Source organism: Phocoena sinus, chromosome 8, assembly GCF_008692025.1.
Source record: "Phocoena sinus isolate mPhoSin1 chromosome 8, mPhoSin1.pri, whole genome shotgun sequence".
In the NCBI taxonomy this organism is placed as follows: Eukaryota; Metazoa; Chordata; class Mammalia; order Artiodactyla; family Phocoenidae; genus Phocoena; species Phocoena sinus.
The window spans coordinates 53,426,660-53,441,160 of record NC_045770.1 but is presented as its reverse complement, the minus strand read 5'-3'; the positions used below and the strand labels follow the sequence as shown (position 1 = coordinate 53,441,160).

Here is a 14,501-nt window from a genome sequence, read left to right as displayed (position 1 = left end):
ACTCCCCCTAAGATTAGAAACAAGACAAGGTGTCTGCTCTCACCCCTTCTATTCAACATTGTACTGGAGGTTCTCATCAGGGAAATAAGTCAAGAAAAAGTAAAAAAAGGAATCCAGTTTAGGTAAGGGGAGAAATAAAACTATCTTTACTCAGAGATGACAAAATCTTTTATATAGAAAATCCTAATAAATGCACAAAAACTATTAGAACTAATAATCAAGTTCAGAAAGTTTGCAGGATATAAGATCAATGTACAAAAATCATTTGTTTTCTATATACCAGCAATGAACAACCAAAAAACGATATCAAGAAAGCAATTCTATCTGCAACGACATCAAAAAGAATACAATATTTAGGAATACTTTTTTTTTTTAAAGGACAGGCTTCTTTACAAGTGCAAGACTTCTTTACATGTTATATGTCTGATAATATTGAACATTATAAAACACCGCAGAAAAGGAGAGACATTCCATAAACGTGGGATATCTCTTCTTTTCTGGTGGAAATCCCAGGTGGATACATTTTTTTAAGAAATTGGTAAGTAGATCCTAAGATTCACATAAAAATGCAAGAAACACAGAATACCCAAAGTAATCTTGAAAAAGAACAACGTTGGAGGACCCACACTTTCCAATTTCGAAACTTACTCTGAAGCTACAGTAATCAAAGCAGTGTGATATTGGCATCAGGATAGATAGAGAGATTAATCAAATAGAATTGAGAGTCCATAAATCAACCTTCACTGGGGAAATAATAGTCTCTTTAACAAATGGGGCTAGGACAACAGGATATACACATGCAAAAGAATGAAGTTGGTCCTGTACCTCACACAAGATACAAAGCTTAACTCAAAGTGGATCATAGACTAAAACTATAACACTGTTAGAAGAAAATATGGGAGTAAGTCTTCATGGCTTGGGATTAAGCAAAGGTTTCTTAGATGTGATACTCAAAGTACAAGTGACAAAAGAAAAAACAGACAAATTTCATCCAAATTTAAAACTTCTGTGCTTCAAAGAACATTATCAAGAAAGTGACAAGACAACTCAGAGAATGGGAGAAAATATTTGCAAACCATATGTTGGATAAGTGACTTGTATCCGGAATACATAAAGAACTCACAATGCAACAGTAAAAAGCAAAATAACCCAATTAAGAAATGGGCAAAGGACTTGAATAGACGTTTCTCCAAAAAAGATATAAAAATGGCCAAAAAGCACATGTAGAGATGCTGAACATCATCAGTCTTTAGGGAAACCTGAATCAGAGCCACAATGAGATATTTCAAATCCAGGAGAATGGCTAAAAAAATAGAGAGAGAGAGACAATGAAAAGAGTTGCAAAGGATGTGAAAAAATTGGAAACTTCATACATTGCTGGTGGGATTGTAAAATGGTGCCGTTACTTTTGAAAATAGACTGGCAGTTCCTAAAAATGTTGATCATAGAGTATGACCTAGCAATATCATTTACAGGCACGTACCCCAAAGAACTAAAAGTATACATCCACACAAAAGTTTGTACACAGATGTTCATAGCAGCATTATTCATAATAGCTGAAAAGTAGAAATAACCCAAATATGCATCAACTGATAAACAGATAAACAAAACAAGGGTGTGTGTGTGTGTGTGTGTGTGTGTGTGTGTGTGTGTACATACATGTGTGTATTATTCAGCCACAGAAAGGAATGAAGCACTGATACATGCTACAACATGGATGTATAAGAAACCAGACACAAAGGCAACATATTATAGGATTCTATTTATATAAAACATCCAAGATAGGCAATCTATAGAGAGAGAAAGTAGCTTAGTGGCTGCCAGGGGCTGGCGGCAGGAGGAGCAGGGAATGGGGGGGGGGGGGGTGACTGCTAATGAGGATGGGGTTTCTTTTTGGGGGTGATGGACTGTTTTAAAATTAGATAGTGGTGATGGTTAAATATTTCTAGAAAACACTGAATCGTACAATTTAAAAGAGTGAATTTTATGGCATGTGAATTATATCTCAGTAATGCTGTTATTAAAAAAGAACATATGCAAGAAAGAGACAGCAGGGATGTGGAAAAATGGAAACAACTGACTTGCTAGAAGTGGGAAATTGGAAGGTAAGTTTATATTTTTCCTGTTGTTGTTTTAATGTTGTTTGTACAATAAAATGTGGAAAGGAGATAGAGAGAGAGAAAGAGAGACAGAGAGAGAAAGAGAGAGAGAGAGACAGAGAGAGAGAGAGCACCCAATAGAGGAGGTAAGAACTAGTTTGGAGTCCAGGGCTCTGAAGCTGGTGTCCCTGCTCTGCTAGTTACTGACTCTTGAGTAAATGGCTTCACCTCTCTGGGCCTCAATTTCCCTTTGCTCGAGAGTGGGATAATATCAGCCTCCTAGGCCTGTAGGATTACATGAGACCTTACATCCCCAGAGCAGATATATAGCAGATAGCCATAGTTTTCATTATCTTTCACCTTCATTTATTTCTTCAAACAATTACGACACCTCTGTTATATCCTGGAGATACAGATAAATTAAGATTGGACCTTGTCCTTAAATATCTTGGAGTTTAGAGAAGTAGACAGACATAAAGAACTAAAACAAGTTCTTTGGGAAGGGTCATAGTACAGATTTCCACAAACAGCTGGTTGGACAGTTTTCTGCATAGTTCCAATACATTTGGGAACTTCTGCTGGGAGCTATTGGTGAAGGGGCCAGACCAAGAGGTGGAAACTCACAGAAGAAAGACAGCATCTGTAATCACAAATCACAGGTTTGTTCCAAAGCCTGTTCTCACGTGTGTTATCACATGCAATCCTCAGACAATGCCCGCAAGGAAAGTATTATTACCCTATGTTATAAATGAGAAGACTAATCTTAGAGAGGGCAAAAGAGTGTCCTGTTCTCACAATGCCAGCTCACGGTGCAGGACCCCTTCCCTTTGCCATAGCCACCTCTTCTTCTGAGCAATCGTGGCCACATCCCACTAGCAAGGAATATTGGGGTGGTCGTGAAGAATCAGAAAATGCAGAGGCGGGGGGGCTTCCCTGGTGGCGCAGTGGTTGGGAATCTGCCTGACAATGCAGGGGACGTGGGTTCGAGCCCTGATCTGGGAAGGTCCCACATGCCGCGGAGCAACTAAGCCCGTGAGCCACAACTACTGAGCCTGCGCGTCTGGAGCCTGTGCTCTGCAACGGGAGAGGCCGCGACAGAGAGAGGCCTGCGCACCGTGATGAAGAGTGGCCCCCGCTCGCCTCAACTGGAGAAAGCTCTCGCACAGAAACGAAGACCCAACGCAGCCAAAAATAAAAATAAATAAATAAATAGATTTATTTAAAAAAAAAAAAAGAAAGAAAGAAAATGCAGAGGAGTCCTCTGAAAGTCAGGGCTGGTAGGAGGTATTGAGGATGTAACCTCCTCCCTTGGAGTCCAGTGAGAAAGCATAGTGGATGGAGACCAGAGAACCCATTCAGCCCTGGATCATCCAATGAAGACTGAAAGCACTCCTTGAGGGAATCCCTGCTCTATAAGTCATCAATGTCTAGTAAATTCTTCACTGATCTTGCCAAGAAAGGAAGTGGGGGTGGGGAAGGAAAACATGGTATCCTTTATAGAGTGCCTACTGTGTACGAGGCATTATACAAGGTGCCTTCCCAACAGCAGGCACTTGAGGCATTACAGTGGCCACTTTCTATATCGACTCTGAGGTAACACTGAGGACCAGAGAGGTCAAGTGCCCTGTCCAAGGTCACAAAGAAAATCTGTTATCAGAGAGAGGAGTGAGGACTCGAATCAGACTCTCTTTCCACTCACCCTGAGGATCCTAAAGTCCTCCCTGTGCAAAGAAGTCATGGTCTGAAGGGCAGAGGGCTGAATCGAGGAACTGGCTGTAAGAGCTCAGAAGCCTCACAGCATCAGGAGGTGGTCGAGCCCTTGTCTTCCGTCCACACAACAGTAAAAAACACCAGCTCACGTTTTAAGCGTGAGGGGTGGGACACTGGTTTTATTTTTGTATCTCTAAGTGCTTAGCTTCAGAATAAAAGTATCTGTCACAGAATAGGAGCCTCTATAAGTGTTCTTTAACAACAACCTAATTTACCTTTGGTTTTGATGGAATCAGCCCTCGGCTAAAAGCAAAAGACCTTCCTTTACCAAATGCACCTTACTTAAAGGAGGATTACAGATCACAGCATAGGCGCTCGGCTCAGAGACCCAGGTGGGTCCCTCAGTGATGCTGCCAGGCTTTCGGCAGCTGGCCAGCTGGACCAACTGAAGTCTCATTTATCAAGAGTTAAAACAAGTCACTTGTTGGCTTCAGTGTCAGCCCCATCCCATCAATCATAACAGCGAGTCTGATCCCAAAGGCTCCCCACGACTGGAGCATCTCCGAAATTCAATAAAAACTGAATACCCCCAGCTGATGGGCCCAGGGGCCAGGCTGTGCCCAGCACTCTATAATTAGCTATACCCTGTTCAGGGAAAGCAGAAGGGTCTCCAACCCACCCAGTGGTGTGGGGTGGCCCCAACACTCTGCAATGGTTCATAATGACCAATGGGATTAGCAACTGAAGTTTGTAGAGTTCTCAGCCAGGCAAGACTCAAAAAGGAGAACCTAGAGTCATCATCTCAACAAATATCTCAAAGGTAGAGAAAGAAGGACACAGACTTTGGGGGCTAACAGACCTAAGATAAAGCCCACCCCAGTCATTTGCAAGATGTCTCGTCTTCAAAAAGCATCTTAACCTCTCTAAGCGTCTGTTTCCTCACGGGCTAACCACGGGTGCCGTTTATTGCTATTCTGGGGGCTAGAGAGGCGAGTCATATGGACCGATCCAGCAGGTGACCAGTAGTTGTGAACTGGGTGAAGAAGGGACATCTGAAGTGGCCGATGGTTGAAATAAGAATGGATGATATGACAAGAGAATACGTAGTAAAAAGTAAATTAATTTTTTTTTTAATTTAAAAAGAGAGGGAGAAGAAAAGGAAGTGAATCATGGGGAAAACTGCATTTAGTAGGGGAAAAGAAAAGCCACAATTCAAATAAATGGAATGTGGTCAAAGGGAATAATGAAATATATTTAAAAAATCACATTGTCCACTAGGCATGTCAGGGAACTTGTCTAAGGTTTTCCAACTGTCCAATGTTGAAACATAAATCATAACACTGAAGGCCTACTGTTACACCATCAATGAACGTCTCCTACAGATGGAGAGGCCAAAGGGAGCCAATGGATTCCTTCTCATGAGCCAATTCCAGCTGGTTGATAATGTTTATCTAGCATTGTTTTTGAAAAAATTCTGAGACCGCATCTGAACACAGTGGTAAAGAGAGCTGTTTCAATTAGTGACGTGTGCAGTAGGATGTACGGAAAGAAGGGCAGCCTGCATGCCATGTGTAGTGGATGCTGTGATGTGCTGCCCAGAGGAGCCCTTTGGGACTGAGGCACTCAGTGCCCCAGCAGTGGGGACTGTTGCTGCTGGCTGCTGACAGCTTTCAGTGGAGTCCCTCTCCAGGAATGGTCCTCAGCCCAAGGGAGCTGCCTTACCCAGGGGCAGTACCCAGCTGTTGCTGCTGAGGGCAGTAAGGTCAACTTCCCTTGACTCAATGCAGGGAACTGAAGGACCATCCCAGTTCCAGAGCTCCCCGTGGGATCGGTTGATGCCTCTGTTGTGACCGCAGTGCCGCTCAACTCCTCCCTCAATCTAATCTTACTTCCCTTACTCCCAGACAGGTGCTGATCCCGAGGGCAAGTCCCTTAACTTTCAGCACACAAATCTCTGTCCCAGAGTCTGGTCCCAGGAACCCAACCTAACACATCATGTATCTGCCATTCCTGCACAAGCTATACCTCCCTATGTCTAGCTAATAGCTTGCCATCTGTGTTTACTTACCCCTCAACAAAGACTCAGTGTTAGCCAATGAGAACATGTAATCTATCAGCTTTCCCTTTTCCCCTTGTTTGCAAGGAAACTCAAAGATAAGTTCTCCATTCTTTCCTCTCTTGCCTGTGCTAGAGGTTCTGCTTTAGGCTTGGAGGCTCTCTAAACTAAAAAGGATGGGTTGGCTCTTTTCCTCTCATTTTTCAGTCTCTCCTCCCAGCCTCTAGCCCTGGAAGAGATAGCATTTGCCACTGACTCACTTTTTGGAATCGTTATAGATTGAAAATGTCACCAGAAAGAGGGACAATATATGTTAATGACTCTCATTGGCATGGCACCTTCAACTTACATGTATGTATTATTTTATAGACCCAGCAACTCTTTAGAGTTATTATTATTTCTTTTGAACAGAAGGTACAGAGAGGTTAAATGATTCCCCTAAGGTCAAACAGCTAATAAGGAGCAGAGCCTGGATATAAATCCTGATCTGCCTGAATCTCAAATGCATGCACTTTTATCTAACATTTCTTCTGCTATTCCTTCTACCTTTCTTTCTTTTTTTTTTTTTTTTTTTTGTGGGCCTCTCACTGTTGTGGCCTCTCCCGTTGCGGAGCACAGGCTCCGGACGCACAGGCTCAGCGGCCATGGCTCACGGGCCCAGCCGCGGAGCGGCATGTGGGATCCTCCCAGACCGGGGCACGAACCCACGTCCGCTGCATCGGCAGGCGGACTCTCAACCACTGCGCCACCAGGGAAGCCCTCTACCTTTCTTTTTATTTTGAAGAAAAGGGAGAAGGAAAGAACAAATGCTCATAAGGAATTCTGCCAGCAAAGCTGGCACATCCCGCCCGTTTGAGAAAGCGGCTTGTTCGTAAAGGCACAGCTGAGTGAATCTGGGGATCATGTCCACAGGCAGGCAGCAAAGCCTGCGACCTGTCTGCTAAAGAGCCATGCCAGGGGCTGGGACAGAAAAGACCAGCGACCAGCCCCAGCTCCCAGGTCTGCCACGGCAACATAACCAGGGCTTCTGCTTTGGTGGCGGTGGGCATGGTAGACAAATCGCTGAGCCCCGCACGGCCATGTGGGCTGGTGACGTTCGGGTGACTCTGTGGCCCTAGGATGGATGAGGGAGCACGGCGAGAACTTCTCAAAGGCAGCCAAACTGTTTTGGTTCTGTGCAGCCTGTGGTTCACAACGTGCCTACACTGGGATGCAGCTGGCTCTGCACAAAAGGGAGGCTTGCAATCGGGAGCGAAATTCAAAATATTTAACAACGGATACGGCACAGACGGCAACCAATCAGAACAGACACAATAGCCAATGAGAGCAAACGCTGGCTGTAAACAAACAGCACGGCCATGGCGTACATCCCAGCCGAACACCAGTCTTGGCAACAAGGAAGCCCAGTGAGCAAAGAAGGGGAAGAGGATGAGCAAGGCAGGTGTCCAGGAGCCAACAGGGAACTGTCTGCCTATGTCCAGGGGAGGTCTCAGAGAGGATTTCACTAACCCCCCCAGGGTTCTGCAGGGTATGGTTTAAAAATCATTGCTATGAGGGAAAGAGGAAATACCCTCGAGGCCCAGCTTCAAGAACCAGTATGACCCCTGCTTTTGGGGTGCACAGGGCCAGCCTCCAGAGGAGTGAAGCCCTGAGCCACCCAAAGACATGGCCATGAAGGCTTCAACTGATGTGTCCTCATGCTGTCATCCTGCTTGCTTTTCTCTTGGCCAAGGAGTGTTCATGTGTGGTCTCCCAAAGCAGTTGTTCTGTTGTAGCATTTAGATGAGGGCACCAGCATACCTCACTAGAGTCCCCGGGACACAGAACACACACCTGGATTCATGCAAAGTGGGCCCTGGCCCTGTCGGGAGTCAATAATCAGAATCCTCGTCCCACCCGGGCAGCCTCCAGAGTAATTCCAAGTCCCTCTCTTTCCCAGCTCAAATTCTCCTCCCTGCTCCTTAACTTTCACTAAGAGCACGCGCTCCTGCCCCACTTTAGACAAAGTCACAAGGGGTCAATTATCTTGTGGCAACGTAGGTGGAGTACCATTTCTTCAGCTTGTGTAAGATGAAGCTACGCATGATGACATAAGTCATTGGTCCGTGAGGGCTTGTGGGAAGTTCCCGGCAGGCAAGGCCCTCCCTGGAGAGCAAGGTACCAAGGCCTTTTCCTTCGCCCAACCTCACCCACCAACAAGTCTGCGGCAGGCTAGGTGCCAAGCCTAAGAAATGCCCCCAGAAAACGTCCCTGAAATGCTTCACCACTGTTCTCAAAAGGTTGTGCCTCTTAATATGTTGACTTCACCCCCACTTGTGTCCTATAAATCAGGTCTACTCTCCAGAAAAGAAACCCTTGCCTCGTCCATCTTATTAGTGGTTCTTCATACTGTCTTTCATATGTGACTGTGGCGCCCCCAGCCTTCACCAGCTTTCTCCCTTCTGGATGGAAACTTCACACAGCTCCAGATAGGCAGGCACTAGATTTGAGTGACAGCTTCACAGGAAGTCACTGGAGGAGCCCTGGGCATCAGCTGTGGTGTGAGGAATGCTGGGACATCTGGGGGAGGCCAGAGCACAGGGGCAAGGCAAGACACCACAGGTAAGCAGTCAGCCGGGGTCCTATTTCCAGCTTTGCCACTTAGCAGCTGTGTAACCTGGGAACGTGACTCAAAACTCTTCAAGCCTCTATTTTCCTTATTATAAATATTATTGTAATAATAGTATCTATCTCACAGGGTTGTTTCAAGAATTAAACAAAATAATATACATATAAAGCATTCAGCACTTTGCCCAGCATATAGTCAGCAATCAGTACAGGGAGGCATTATGAATATTGTTAATCATTCAAACATTTATTGATCAGTTGCTCTAAACCCTGTACCTTGCCAGGGGCTGGGGCTTCCAGTTTCTGCCCTCAAGAACCTCACAGTCCAGTGAGAGAGGACCACAGAAGAACCATCGCTTAGGATGTCATGTGGTAAGTGCTTTATTAAATCATTACTTTTAAAAGAACTGTCACTAATAGGGGACAACCATTTTCTGCTCACCATTGTGTGCTACGTGCTTTATAGAAACCGAGAGTACATGCTTTCTAATCCAAACACCTGGGTTCAAGTCCCAGCATTATCACTGAATACTTAGGTACTCTTGGGTATGTTAACGTCTTTGAAACTTAGTTATCTCATTTGGAAAATGCGTATAAAGTTAGAAAAAATATACTTAATATCACAGTGCCTTGCACACAGTAAGTGCTTAACAAAATAGATGTCCCTTAAAGCAACGACTAAGGGTGTTTGGAGAAGTGACACTGGATGGCTGCTGCTCCAGCCCTGGAGCACTGCCTGGGTAAGCCTCAAGGTCAAGGCAGCACATCCACCTAGGATGCGTAGCAGGACTTTAATGTTCAGTGGCTTGTCTGGTTTGGAGCCAGTTCCGAGCCAACCAACAACTGGAGCCATAGGGACCAGAGGCTGGTCCCTGCAAAGGAGCTGCTGGCAAGAACTAGATAGAACGTTCCAAATAGGGCAGCCCCTCCAGGACCAACCAAGGCACAGAGAAATTGAGTAGTTGGTGCAGTAAGAGGCCAAGCTAGGACTCTAATGAGCGCCTGGTATATTAATCAAGGCAGGAATACCCCCACTCAGGACCACTCTGCAGCCTGGAGCTACAGTGGCTTCTACGTAGACCACAGACACTGCACACTCAGCCCTGTGCCCGGTACCCCCGGGCTGGGTCCTGTGGAGTGAACGAGGATGACCCAGGCAGAGCCACGCCCTACGGAGTGCTTCACCTCTGGGAAGGAGCCGAGCAAATCAGAACACACCAGCCCCAGAACTGATCCCGTGCACAGAGAAGAACAAAATTACACACACCCAGACCTGTTGACACAAATGAACATTCCTGCAGTGCACCCTGGTAAGCCTGTTGCTAAGCCTACCTGGTTTCCTGTCACGGAGCACCTCGTTCTCAGCTCAGGAAAGATAATAACTCTGGGAACCAGCTTCCTTAGGAGACCTGGCAGAATGCTTTCAGTCCAGAGCAAAACCTGTCTTTCAACACAGCTTCTCCTCCTCCCGTGTCAGACAAGAGGAAACCCAATCCATGCAGGAAAGGGTTTGCACACACGCACACACAGCCCTGCTGGGTGTCAGTGGCTGTAAGTGACCCTCAGGGAAAGGAAGGAGCCCCGGATCTCTGGGCTCAGAGTACCTCCTAAACAAAGACTCTAAAGTTTCCTGCTGGGACAGGGCGAGACACAGGACGCTCAGATTCCAGGCGTACCCGCAGCTATCATCTGTCAGTCCTGACACCAGCCCTGTCTGTGTCGAGGTCCAAGCAGAGAGATCAGAAAGCGCGGGGTAGGGGCAGGGGCTGGGGAGGGCAAGAAAGGGGAGAAAGGCCTTTGGAGAGACCAATATGAATAGTAGGAGTTTTTATCTGACCCCAAAGAACAGGGCAAGGGAGAGTTGTGTGATCTAAGCCAGGATGAAAGAATGGCTGGCCTCCCCTTGTAATCAAAGAGTTTAATGATGCTTATTAAAAGCCCATTTCTGGGTCCTGTTGAAAAATTATACCCGTTAAGTGTTTTCTTTTTTTCACGAGAATTGTTTCCTAGAGATTAAACACACACACACACACACACACACACACACACACACTCATCCCTTACAAACCCCACTCCCCACCGAGGCACACACATTCCCCACAAATCCCCACATCCCAGATATCACACACATGCTAGTCATCTTCATTAAAGATGGCCACAATTCACGACGTACACACGCACAGTAACACAGAGAAACCAGGCCCAGTCCCTGCGGTGATTCATGCACCCTTTGAAATTCCAGACTTTGAGGGAGCCCAAGAGCTTCCTGCTCAAGCAGTTGTCATCCCACAAACAAACAGCACAGCCTCTAATCCACATCATTCTCCCTGTCTTGCCTGAGGCCAGGCAACTCTGCAAAAGCAGAAGCTCCCAGGATCGTTAAGCTTTGGTGGAAAGCAACGGTGTTCAGTAGGGTCACTGCGGTAGAGGGGGGCTGTGTCCCTCTGGCCCATGGCGGGCCTTCTCTGATATGCTGAATCACAGCCACCTGAAGGAGGTGGCCCTGGGCCTGCGGCATGTTTTCCTCTGGTTATCAGCTTACCCAGAGCCCAAGGCTGCCTTCACTCTCAGGCACAGAAGACATTGCTTTCTGGAATAATCAGTCAGACACAGGAAAGTACTCCTTGCAGAAAAGTATCTCTGCACCAGCATGGGTTTCCTCTGGGTGCCGAGGTGCCCAACATTTTACTCACTGCTAAGGGACAGGGTACAAAAACGCCCGTTCAAATGCCCAAACCTTCAGTGGAACAGTGTGCTGTTCTCAAAAACAAATGCTTAGGAGCTAGCAAATCTAGCTCAAGGGTTTCAAGGGCAGCTCTAACCCTTACTCACTCAAGGGCCTGAGCCAACTCTGTAAGCCATAGTTTTCTCCTCTGCAAAATGGTAATAACAACTTCTTTCCATCTTACGGAGTTTCGGGGAAGATCACAAAATGCCCTAGAGATTGTAAACTCCAAAGCAGATGTTAGAAGTTCTCATGATGAGACAGTAATGAGGAAATGCAGGAGCTCATAAATTGGGCTGTGAGTGCCTCCCGGGCAAAGCTTATGTTGTGTTTACCTTGTTATCCTCAGTGCCTGACACAGAGGGCAGCACCACATATTCTGGGGAAAAACAGTTTGAAAGAAAGAATGAAAAATGAGTGAATCCCTGAGTTAAGTGGTTTGTTCAAGGTCACAGAGCAGCTCACTGTGGGACAGGAAGCCAGATCTCCTGACACCCGTAGTCCAGGGCTCTCTGTTCTAGATGAACCAAACTCTTAGATCTGTTGAAGACAGGGCAGTGATATCTCATTAGCCCCAGCACGGGCCTGGTTTGCTTACGAGGCCTTCACAAACCCACCTGTTAAACATTCCAACTCAACAGTGGGAACAAACAGAAACCACACGTGCAAATTATACCCAAACGCCTCTGACCAACTCATTTCCTGACTTCAATTGCGCAAATCAGAAAAAGCGCAAGACTGGGGAGATGGGGCTTCAGAGACTGAATCACAGAGACTAGACATAGATCTCACTTTAGGCTCACTTCCAGCATTATCACTTACCTACTGACCAAGTGTCCGAGAGATCACTAGCCCTCTCTGATTCTCAGTTTTTCCATCTGCAAAACAAGAAGAAGATCACAATTAATCCCTTGAGACCACTGGACTAAAAGACGTCTTAAGTTTTATACCCAATATTGGCTACCAACCGCTTATGAGCCCATGTAACTGGGGAAGTTGCTAATGATTAGGGGCTGGAAGAGAATTACTTCAAAAATGAAGCATGACAGTTAAAATAGTTACATGCCAAGAAGGGCACCAACGGCACCCATCTCTCAGTACAGAAAATTCAGCTTTCCAATCATTTTGGCAACTTTATTTTTCATAGATGTCAAAATGCAAGCAATCATTAACTACCAGGAGAAACAGAGCAAAGAAAAACGCTACTACATCAACATACTCACTTCTGACATTTGGGGGTATTTTTCCAATTTCTTTCCTTCTCTACATAGAGTTGACCGCTTTGCAGAGTAGGGTCTATGAAGATGTACTACACTGGAAAGTAGCCCTCAGATCACGACTACCCCCTCCACACCCCCACGACCGTTGCCTGTGTAATTAACTCATTTTCATCCCCACGCCTTTTGTCAGTTTCCCCAAGACCTTTCAGGCCTGTGGTCAAGTCTCTGCCCCGCACTGCACACACCTGAGCCCAGTGGAGTGAGCATCACATGACTTTAGGAGCCCTCAGCTGGTCTTTCCCCAATCAGGGTTCCCTTACCTCATCTGGAAAGTGAGGAAACTGGCCTGGCCAATCTCAGAGATCACTTTCAACTTCGAAAGGTGAGGCTAAGGAAAAAGGAAGGAAACATAGATTCGAGTCCCTACTATGGGACAGCTATTGAGCCGATAATATCTATGGATATTATCTCATGATCCTCATAACCACCTTGGGAGATGTTACGGGTGAGAGAATGGTAACTCAGTGAGGTTTGGCCATCTAGCCAATGTCCACTGCAGTCACGTTGGTACCACTTTCACGATTTTCGCCGTATCAATGTCTCACTGCTATTACCATTTACTAATTTTTCCAAATCAATTCACATATTTTACTTAACTCTAATTTTAATGGATTTTTAAAAACCGTTTCTCACACTACTATATATAAAATAGATAACTAATAAGGACGTACTGTATAGCTCAGGGAACTCTACTCAATACTCTGTAATGACCTATATGGGAAAAGGTCATTTGTATATGTATAACTGATTCACTTTGCTATACAGCAGAAACTAACACAACATGGTAAATCAACTATACTCCAATAAAAGTTTTTTAAGTTTCTGCAGTTCATTATTTCTTCCTCTTTTCTCTATAGCCCAATGGAAGACCACCTTTCAATTAACATGGATTCTATAATTGCAAAATGGTTGCTATTCAAAGGAATTTTTAATCACAAGCATTTTTTGTAAAAATATCTATGAAGTCATAGGTTTGATGTGCTATGCATATACTTTTTTCCAATACTCATTAAAATAAATGACGTTTGAAATTTAAAATGCTCATCCATTTCTACTCTCCTCCCAGCAGTGCCCCTGCTTTACCTTGGGAAAGCTGGTTTAAGTTCCCTCACTTTGCTGCAGCCAGACCTTGGAATCTAAGTCTGTCCTATTTCAAAGCTGAAACTGCAAGAACACCTGACGCTTATTATGTGTCAGGAAAGTTGCCAGAGGTCACACAGCTGGTAACTGAAGGACCTGGGACTGGGACCCCCACTGGCCTACTTCTGACCCCGTGCTCTGTGAGTGTATTAGGTTTCCCCTCTGGCCTTCCTCAGACCCCAAATTTTCAATTTCATGTCATAAGGCCACCAATTAAGTTCTGTTTGCAAATCAAGGCAGAGGCATCCCGTTCTGTTAGGTCACCAGTTTTTCCACAAAGTCACTATACCTATCAATGCATGTTTAAATTCCCCAAAGGGCACTTTGGTAGGCAGCTGCATAATTTCTAAAAAGAAGTTTAGGAAATGTGAAGTGAAAGCGACTCCTTATTCAAAGATCCAAGATAGTAACCAAGTAAATAGAAAGAGCTGATAACATAATATGTAGGAATGCCATTGCTACTGCAAATGAGTATAGGATCCAACCTGGTCAGGTGAGGGGCGAGACAGTGGCACACTGACTATACTGGACACTCTTCAAAGCTGTTGTTGAGTCTTTCTAGAGCTTTACGCTTCCATTTCCTGTCATCTGGTTTAAAATTAATTGCCATGAATGTTTTATGACCAGGGAGCAAACAGACTGAAAGGTCTGCAGAACCGGATCAATCAGTCTTTCTATCTGTGGAGTTCCCTATTTCTCTTGAATACGAGCTACAAAGCTGTGCAGAAACAGGAAAACAAACCTATCCCTGATTATTCATTCTCGGTCCAATGACACCTCTTTCGTGAAGCCTGCTCCCGCCGAGTGAGAATTAGTTACTCCCTTCCTTGGGTATCCTCGCACTCACACTTTAATTACAATCTCTGTTACATTGCAGTTATTGT

At 45.3% G+C, this 14,501-nt stretch overlaps 1 long non-coding RNA gene across 1 annotated transcript in view; it reads right to left on the bottom strand.

Moving 5' to 3' along the window:
- Positions 1–14,501, bottom strand: part of LOC116758103 — a 291,549-nt gene that overhangs the window by 138,411 nt on the left and 138,637 nt on the right. The window contains exon 2 of the long non-coding RNA XR_004351144.1: positions 12,020–12,075. This is a non-coding gene — a long non-coding RNA (uncharacterized LOC116758103). The remainder of the gene's footprint in view (positions 1–12,019; positions 12,076–14,501) is intronic.